Source organism: Sinocyclocheilus anshuiensis, unplaced genomic scaffold, assembly GCF_001515605.1.
Source record: "Sinocyclocheilus anshuiensis isolate Anshui unplaced genomic scaffold, SAMN03320099.WGS_v1.1 scaffold55, whole genome shotgun sequence".
Taxonomy (NCBI): Eukaryota; Metazoa; Chordata; class Actinopteri; order Cypriniformes; family Cyprinidae; genus Sinocyclocheilus; species Sinocyclocheilus anshuiensis.
In genome coordinates, this window is record NW_015549647.1 from 2552125 (window position 1) to 2562394 (window position 10270).

At 42.0% G+C, this 10270-nt stretch overlaps 1 protein-coding gene across 1 annotated transcript in view; it reads left to right on the forward strand.

Annotated features, from left to right (window-relative positions):
- The first annotated feature begins 1083 nt into the window (after positions 1-1083).
- The window catches only part of LOC107660002 (bromodomain adjacent to zinc finger domain protein 2B-like), a 45730-nt gene continuing 36543 nt past the window's right edge, over positions 1084-10270 (forward strand). The window contains exons 1-2 of the mRNA XM_016449133.1: positions 1084-1107; positions 2345-2388. The gene's annotated coding sequence lies outside the window, so the exon portion shown is untranslated. The remainder of the gene's footprint in view (positions 1108-2344; positions 2389-10270) is intronic.

The following is a 10270-nucleotide window of genomic DNA, read 5'->3' on the forward strand; positions in this document are numbered from 1 at the left end:
CTGCAGAGCTTCAGAAACTTTCCCACATGTTTTACCTCTGTTTAAAAAGCGCTCCATTTCATGTGGAGACACATGAGTGTTTTTTCTCTCTCTCGTTTGCTCACTCTTGTTCTTCCTTTTGCTTCCATCTGGTCTTCATTTCCACCAGACTTCAAAGGTGAAGGAAATCGAGGATAGGAAATGGGTTGAATATTAATTTGGCCTTATTGTCACGAGTTGCTGCGTTCTGCACAGATGAACTTTTACCACAAATGTAAAGTCAAATTACCGCAGTGTTTATCAATCCGTTCAAAGACGATTGCTGTGTCCTTGTGTGTGAGAGAGAGCGATTTTGTGTGTGTGTGTGTAGCACGGTTCTTCCATTAGCGTGTGAGTGATGACCTCCAGTGTGGGCAGTTTAAGTTATAGCGCACCCCCTCCTCTCTCTCAGATGGAGCTAATTGTCTGGTAGCCATTTTTGAGGAAGTATTTCCAGGTATGAGTTTTTTTGTTTGCCCGCTGGATGGCCATGTCCTTTTTTCCTCTATATTTATCTTTTTCCCCATCCCTTCTTTTCTCCAGGATAAACCGCAATCGGCCTAATGATGAAAGAATAAGATTATCAACAAGAGAGAAAGAGATCTGGTCCAAGGCTGTTTTTTCCCAGTCACAGAACTCACACACCGATTCCATTTTGTCAGCTTTCAGCTGGGCATAATACAGCGATAAAAGACTCTGCCCTGCAGCCACACTGAATCATACAGTGCAAAGAGAGGGAGAGAGAGCAAGAAAGAGATGAGAAAGCGAGAGAAAAGGAAAGAGAAGTCTCTTTGTGCTGTGTGTGCTCATATTGTATGAAAAAAGATGAATCACTTCTATTTAGGGATCAGTTTCCTGAAACTGGACGGGTGAGACGATTCCACGAGAGATAGATTGTCGGGACTTGCCTGTTGTTGGAGCTAAACGTCTGCAGTCGTGGCAAGGTGCTCCCTAAAGGACTGGCTCCTCCGACAGGAAGTATCAACCTGGAGCAGAAAGAACTAAAAGGAAAAAAAACCTCCCCTCCCGTCATTTCTCCTCGCACACCATCCTCACAGCTGCTCACAGTTTGCAGTCTATCCGAAGGGGGTGCGTTATCATTTCATCTAAATTCCTCCCCCTAGGCAAGTCAATAAAAAAAAATGTAGCATCAAAACGTTTTTGATTAGCTGGTCCTCAGGATGGATGAAGATGTTTGGGGAGAGCTCAGCACTCGCAGAGCGAGCTTTAAGCCACTACGCACAGATTCTGGCTTTCGTTGGCAGTAGCGCCATGTTATTGTGGTAATGATCAGGCCAAACATAGTGTGTAGGAAATGATGAACCCCACCAGCGCGCTCGCCATTATTTCAGTCTATGTCTTTCCGAGCTGTCATCCCGACTGAACTCCCCCCGATGACATCAGCTCTAATGCTGCACGTGTCCTTGGCCACTGCAGCGATGGAGCGCCTCCACCGTAGATGGATGAGTCGGATTTTGATTGATGTGCGGATGCTGTCAGTCACAGCCTGGCTCACTGTGTAGCAAACAGTGGTAAACTGTTCCAGACATCTAACTCTGCCCAGATGGAAATGTTTTAAAGAACTAAAAAGAGGAACTAACTGCCCAGCCACAGATTACTCGGAGCGCGTCTGCTGTTCGTTTGTGGTGGTAATTTGTTTTAGCTTTTTTTACCTCATTGTGAATGTGGTGTTTGTTTCTGAGCAGTGTGTGTATGTACAACTTGTTGTCTGTGCAGATTGAGGAGATTGGAAGCCGAATCTGATTTGTGTGTCTGTTTCACCTTTTTGACTCACTGCTGTGATGTTCCTGATAATTCTTAAGCACACATACACACACAAACAGACAGAAACACACACAAAGTCTGTGAGAAAACTGGAGCAGGCTGGTTTTCTGCACAAGACAGCATGTGTGCTTGGAAAAACATCCCACACACCCTGGGTTTTAAAGCCTTACTGTAATTCCAACAGGTTTAGCAGGAAAAAAGACGGAACCGGGTGCGTGTATGAGCATTCACACATTCATGTGTTTTTGCTTTACTTGTGTGGGCATGTGAAAAGTGGTTGTCAGTGTCTTTGTGTACGTAGGCTATGCATGCGTTTTTCTTACTTAAAACCATTGGCAGCCACAGGTTGGGTGTAAACACACTAAACACTGCATTACTCCAGCCACAATGCTGAAACCTGTTGCCGTTGACTCGTCCCCTTGAGGCCGAAGCTAAATATTAAGTGTAATTTAGGACATTTACCTCAGTTTTGTTTCTGTTTAGTGACCAAATATGCCATTAAAACACTTTCCTCTCTGTTTCTTTTTCCGGTCTCCTACAGGTGGACAAGCAGTGATGTCACACAGCTGAGGACACTCCCACTCAGTGAGTATTTGTACCATAATGCTTAATAGCCAGTTGTCATCACTTTTTTTTTTTTTAAACCTTCCTTCTGTGACTTTGCATTTGTTGCAAGACCAGTTTTCCAGTTTTGAAGCCATTTGTCACGGTTATGCACCTCTGTGTTTGTTTCGGGTAATTGGACGCTGTAACCGAAAAGGGTGAACACAGATTCAGCCGATTTAAACCTAATTTAATTTTGTTCTTAGGATGTGAGCCTCTCTTCTCACCCCTCTCCCTCCCAATTAGCTGAAACAAAGCTCTCCAAAGGCAATTGTTAGGTTGACATTTCTTAAGCATGCTTTGTGTTTGTTTTTGTTTTTTTGTGTTTGTAAAGATCTTTAATTTGGCAATTCATTTTCACAACCGAGTCTCTCGAACGATCCGCTGCGGTGGAGAGAGTTTGTGCTTTGGAACAAACAAATCAGCCTGTTTCTCTCTCTCCCTGTGTGGTCTCAGGCTAATTGGTAGCGCGGATGCTGGTCGCGGTGTTAGCGGTGATGCTAGGCGGGCGGCAGCCTTGCAGGGCTCTCTGCTCGGCTGCATCGTTTCATTCCCCAGCTCCCTTGTGGTTTCAGAGAGTGACAGAAATACAAGGACAGTTCTTTCCACTCTCTCGTCGTCTCCTTCTCCCTCTCCCTCTCCCTCTCCCTCTCCTTCTCTCTGTCTATACCACTAACAAGTGACAATGTAGAGTTTGAGTTCTGGAGTGCTTAAAGACTGAGAAACGGACTGCAGCTGCCTCAGGTGAACATGCAGCTGTGTGTAGACCAAGTGCTTCCTCAGATGTGCATGTGTGAGAGAGAAAGTGTATGTGTCTGTGTGGTGGCTTACAGATGACTTTTATTAGAAAAGTGCTCCATTCACACTCCAGAGGAAATTATATATATGGAAAGAAATATAAGGATGGCAAAAAAGACAGAATGGAATAGGGAAAGACAGACAAAGACAACAAGACAAAGACGGCCTCTCAGCTCCTCAGCTACACATCACTGCGGCCTCTCGCATTGGCAGCAGTCACTGCCACCGTCTCAGCCATCAATAATGGTAATGGAAGCTCCATCAGAGCATTGATTTCTGGGAATTGTAGGAAGGCGTGAAGGGTCATCCGTGCTCAACGGCTCTGCTCGTTTAGTGACATTCCTGTATGTCTGACTTACAAGGCAATCATGCTTTGGAGGCAGCACCATGCATGTCCTTTTAATGCCAAAGCATTGCCTTAGAAAAAAAAAATTGGAGAAAAAAGTAAATAAGTTTAATTTGAAGTACTTAAATTACTAAAACTAACAATAAATTAATGCTAAACAGAAATATATAATATATACCAAAATTACACTGGTCTTTAAAAGTCCTTAAGTCTACCTCGGAAAGATAGGTGACTCAATTACAGAATCCACTTTTTGTAATGTCTATTTATCTCCCACAGTAATGTTACATGTTTAATTCATTTTAATTTGGTAACTTTTCCCTGCAAATACTGATATATGCAGTTAATTAATTTTAATTTATTATCTACATAACATGAACTCAATTCACTTACAATTTTTAATGGATTTTATGCTTGGTTTTTCTTCAGAATGTTAGAACCAGCATTGCAAAGTAAGGATATACAGGTTCCTGTAGCTTAAACAGTATATGCATTGCAACACCGATGTCATGGTTTTAATTCATGAACTGATAAAATTCATGAAAAGAGAAAAATAATAAGTTCAAATAAGCAATATAAGTTGCTTAGGAAAAGTCTCTGCCAAGTTCATAAAAGTAAATATAATGTTAACTGATATTAGAAACTAAACAAAAGCATACTGCAAGGGTCATAGGGATGAACTTTCCTTTCTCATGAAAAAAGAAAGGAAGGGACAAAACAAAACACTGCTTGGACACCCAGAGGGAATTACACAAGTTTATGGATGGAGAGAATATCAACCTTGAGTTGAAATTGTAAAGTAAAATCAGGTCTGTCAGGACATATTGAAGAAAAACATACTCCTCTATCCTTTTCATTTTGAAATGGAGGTTATAAGTTGTAGTCACTGAAAATGCTGGAGACTATATGGAAGAGAGAGAACTGAGCTCTTGCAATCTTGCCCAGCGGCAAACCAGCTATTTATTAGCGCACATGTTAAACCCTCTCTCTTCAAAGCAAACTTTCCTCCCAGCCTCCCACAGAGGGGGAAAGAGAATAATAAAGCAGAGGAAATGGCATTTCTCTGCACAAAAGTGGATATGAGTGTGTTCAGTGTAACCAACTACTCTTTATTTCGAGTAGAGAAAGAAACGGAAAATAAAAGCAAGGGAAGACAAAAGAGGGCAGTGAAAGGGAAAAAAAGAGGCAAGAGAGTGTGTTTGAGCATAGATCTTGGCCAGGCAGTGTCAGGCTCCTGGCCTCTCTCTTTCTCTTTCCTGCGTCCCTGGGGACGGCTCATAGCTCATACTTCCTGCTGGAGAGATCTTGAGCAGGAATCATGGTAGAGGTGTCTGTTTTCATTGCTGGTGCTGCGCAGTAGGAGTGTGTCTGTACTTGTGCGTCAGAGGCAAAACATACCAGTTGTTTGATACAAATAATGCAGGCCTGCTGGATTCTGTGTGTGTGTGTGTGTGAAAGGTATAATGGACACCTGCCTGAACTCTGCTGGGCTCTCCAGATCCCTGGTGAGAGTTATTACCTCAGTACAAAATGCTGGACACACACACATATGCACACGCACAGTGAAGGTGAGAGTTTGAAATGGGGTGCCTCAAGTGTCTGTCATTGGCCCTTTTTGTTTTCTCTCTCTCTCTAATTGTCCCTCTACTTGCCGTTTGTGATTTTACTGTTCCTTCTTGCCTTAAATATTTATGCCCGGCCAAGGCAAGAGGCTATGCTGATTCTGACTGTACTGGAGGATACAGCAATAAATACTGAATCTTCCATAGAGAGAAAGAATGAGTCAGTTATGAGGCAGTTAATATTCAGAGTACATCATAAACATAATTTCCTATTATCTCGCCTTAGCCAGGCCCCCCCTTGCATAAGTGTTATCATCTATGGTTTATACACATACACACAATACACATGCTGTCATATGCAGGTTACACAAAGTGGATAGACACTATTCATTTGCTGTTGTCATTGTGCTTTAAAGTGGCAGTGCAATGACAACATAAGCCAAAAATAACAGTATAGGAACATGTAAGCACTCCTGAATCCATCATAACTAGAAAGATAGATAAATGAATACAGAAAATAGAAGAGTTAGAAGATGGGGCTGAGAGAGCGGGAGGGAGAGAGAGAAAAGGAGAGGGGAAAAACATCCAGAAGGTCAGGATCAGCGGGTGGCCATCTAAGGGAGCGACATGGAGAGACTCCGATTGAGTTTCACCCGCCCCGTTACCGTGGAGATCCATCCAATAATACCAACCTATCCACAGCAGAATCACTATAATACACTACACCTACAACAGACTGACAAATAGTGCACTGGCTAAACTGAGACAGCCACAGCAGGCAGTGATCAAATCTGAAGCAATATCTCGATAATGCTCCGTATGAATCCACGTATTTTGCTTCAACAGCACAAATGTTTTATCTTGGCCCAACCCTAAGACAGGTGTTCTTTTGAAATAATGAAAACTACCTATTTGTTGATTGTGGTTCAGCTAAACACTGTAGAACCATGTGGGAGTGTCAATGTGGTTACAATGTTTTTGGACTGCAGATAACTCAAGACCAAACCTATCCAAATTTTCGGGTCCCTGAAGTTCTGTAACACCTCCTGTTTAAATACAGACACAAGAAGTGAATCTAAGAATCAAAACGGACACAAAGCCTTGAGGCTTTTCAGAGTAGCTTGGCATAAAACGACAAGCTTTTTATCGGCACTGCTCTTACAAACCTACTGAAATGACTTTAATGAAATTAACCAGCAGTCACCTTCAGGTTTTCTCCACGTGGCCACTTATTTGGAGAATAAGCAAGCAACAGTTGAGTGAAAAATATTTGATTTTGAGTCATTTTCTTCCCTTCTGAGTAAATGGGTAAATGACCATTCACTGCCACCGCTGTCTCCTTTGAAATGGCTTCTTCCTTAGATGAAGATGAATCATGAAATGTCATTTTTAAAAGTTTCACTCGAAAAACAACTCGAAGTTGAAATGGCAAACAGATACTTATAAAGGTGTAAATGGCATCTAACAGATACAAGTTCTTCCAGGTCACTTCCACAACTTTAGCAATTTTAAATGAATCTTCTCATGAACAATACACAATAAGACAATAAAGTAAATATTATTGTAAATATGTAAAGTGTCTAGTCAATATTAGACCATCAGAGACCTAAAGAGAGCCAGACCGAAACCAGTTCCAGTTTAGACCAACTAAGACTCAGATAAAGAATAGGACATGAGGGCTATATTCTTACAAAGACCATATAATCAACCAATCAACTGAAACAGAAAAAACTTTGTACAGCTTAAGTAATGTCTCTCTTCCTTTCGCTGTGTGTGTTCTGCACAGGATGCGCACCTCAAGGGAGCACACACACAGCGAAAGGAAGAGAGATGGAGAGAAGATGAGCACAGAGCAAAATGAAGGAAGAGCAGGGAAAAAAACAGAAGTGGGGAGAGGAATGAGAGGGCTCACACACACACACACACACACACACACACACGCACTCCCTCTGCGTGCAACTGCGGTGTAAATGTCATCATGTACACAGTTTATCCTCTGTGTGAGCGAGAGGTGCAGATGAAGGGAGAGAGCGAGAGAGAAGAGCGAGTGAGCCCACTGCAGAGAGGTAGACAGGAGCACACAGCCTCTTCTTCTATGTTTGTTCATTAGTATTCCAGCACTCAGTCCTTCAGATCCGTCCTCACACCACTTTTAGCGTCAGCATGGGAAAACACACATACACACAAACACGTACACCAGCAATAGAAAGAAAGTAGCTATGTCCGATGTGCTTCACCCACCTACCAAATCATCTCAACCTCTTGTCTTTACAAACAAAACAATAAACCCTACTTGCTGATTATGGAAATTTGCCCAGACTAATTACATGACGTAACATGCTCAAGTCAAGACGTTTTGATGGATGCTGATTTGTAGAATCACTCAAGTAAAAAGATATTAGAGTTGGGGTCTTAATCTTGTGCACTTGGTCTTGAGCCCTTGGTCTGAATCTGTGTCTCAGTCTCAGGTCTTAAAAAAGACAGTAGTCTGTCTTCAATGTTTTTAAGGTCTTCACTATTGCATAGAATTTGCATGAATTCTATAGCACTTTCTACAAATACAGTACACTTGGCCCAAAAACATTCAAATGTGGAACAAACGCCATATTTCTCTATTGTGAGAAGAACTTTTTTTAAACTAAATAAACTAGTAGAGTGACAACCTAATTTAAGTTTGAACACTGTATTTGATGTTACTGCCACTTCAAGCGATCTTTTATATTTTGACTTTACAATTTTGTTGATTATTTAATGTTATTGCTACAAATAAAACTCATGAACGTTTTAAACTGCATTATGACACATCAGAGTTTTGGTATCATGGTTGCAAAAATAGCAAACCTCATATAAAATGAACAGAAAATAACTTGCATAATGTTTAGTTAGACCTAAAGTTTACAATCATTTTCTGAAGCTGACCTGATACTCTTTCAGTATATCACCTCATACTGAAAAAAAAATCTAGTTGCGGAAAGTTAGGCCATTATTTATATATTTTTTGAAGGGCAAATATAAAAAGGAGTGGCTTTGCTTTACTGCCACAAATTTGACGCGCTGGCTGTGGATCCAAATACAGACTTACGACTCTTACTGAACAGTAGCCATAAACTGTGTGTGTGTGTGAGTGTGTGTAAAAGGAAAAGCAGCATCACAGCTTTGCAAGCTGTACTCTGTAGGGTTTATGTTCCATTTAGAGTGTAAAAATGTGTGTGTACAAGGTGCGATGAGGGGTTGTGTGTTTTTGAGGTCCGTCAGCGGGCGCCTCTCCCTTTTCTCAGAGGAATCGGGCGGTTAAGGGCAGTTAGAGGGGCTCTTGGGGAGGTTGGGGGCCCTCAAAGAAGGTTAAAGAGTTTCTATTGAATCGAACGGTCCCCCTTTCTTACACACCAAGATTTGACCCCTCATAAACACACCTTTTGCACCAGCCACACACTTTCTCACACCTATTTCATTCACACTCTGAGACATAAACACACACACACACCCAGTCCTAGAATAGCAAGCCACCCAGGGGTCTCCCAACCTCGACCCAGAGTATTTAGAGAGAACCTGCGGCAGGCCCTGAGCTCAGAACGGGAGCCGGGACGATCTGGATCCAGGGTGGTCCGGGGAGATTCTCTGAGCATATCAGGGGCTTTTTGTATTCTGGGTGTCCAGGGAGAGCTCATTATGCTGGGTGTGCGTTCGCAGAACCTCCCTCACATCTTGGAAATAGAGAGAGAGCTGCGATACTGGACCTCAGGGAGGTCATTACAGAAAGAGAGGCTGAGATGGAGGAAAAAAAACAGGAAGAGAGGTGGGTATGGCGTCTTAGAAACAGAAGTGATGAAGTTTGCTGATTTGGGCCCACGGTTGAGGTCTCTGCGTGCAATTTTGAGCATTTTTGCTGCTTTTATTCGTAGCGATAGTGGGGACAGGATGCGCAGAAGAAGGGAACAGGATTGGAAAATGATGCCAGGCAGACTCGAACCTGCATCATCCACATGAGCACCACGGCCCAATAGTTACATGCACCCAAATAATCCCGTAGTAATCAGACTGATGGCTCAATCTTCATGTAAATACCTCAATCAATCCAGTTGATCTCAATCTGAATGAAATTTCGATCAGACTGAAAGGGGTGATGTAGACCTGAAAATAATCCGATCTATTGGAAAAAAGTTTGAATCCGACTATTTTCTGAATTGGATTTAAAAATACCTTTTGCAGTGCTGTGAAGCGAATGTTTACCAGAGCCGTTTTATAATAAGATCTCTGATGTTTACATACGGTTTACGTCTTATGAACATGCATATGTTTATTTACATCTTAACTGGTCAGTAGAGGAGACTGAATATTTAAGAAAAGCTCTTTTGACTAATGTCACCTTTCTTTTTAGGTAACTAAAGGCAATCAAGGCACTGACTCATAGGATGAGATTTCAGAGTAACCTCAGAAATATTTGACCACTGAATGACCTATCAAATCAAGTATTTCAGACAATACGATAATGATAATTTAATGATTGCAAATGATACTCAAAATTGCTAAATTTATTTCACACAACATTTACTCCAAAACATAAAAAGTGTTTTATTCAATCACAAAACTTTTAGTAGTTTTTAGAAGTGACACAAGGTAGAACTACAACAGGGGGAACATGATTATCTTATTTAGAAATGGCCAAATATTGTCTGATTTATTGGTCTATCGTTAATCGTGGTGGTTTAGAGCGGCAGATGCAACATGAGCATTTCTCCGTCATATCTGGCTATTGTTTACAGCTCACAAGGGTCTTGAGTGTCAGGGGGGAGGGACGGATGGTCCGGCGTGCAGATGGTCCAGGGAAGTGGGGGGCATTGTGTCTGTGTGTGGGTGATGTGCAGGGAGATATTTAGTATTTTATTGGTCTGTTCCAGAGGACCCAGCTGCTAGGTCATTCCCTGCTGGCACACACGGAGAGGGAGAGAGATGAGAAAGAAAATACAGAGGGCATTAGTGTAGATGTCGATGTGAGCAGAGAGGATTTAAAGCACAGAGCAGAGATGAAAAGTGAAAAATCAGAGCTAGAATGAGAGAGAGAGTGAGGCAAAGAGGAAAAAAGGGAGGGAAGGAGTTGGAGAGAAAGGAAAAGAGAGCGGAGAAAAAAACGAGGGAGGGAAAGAGAGATAAGCAGCGA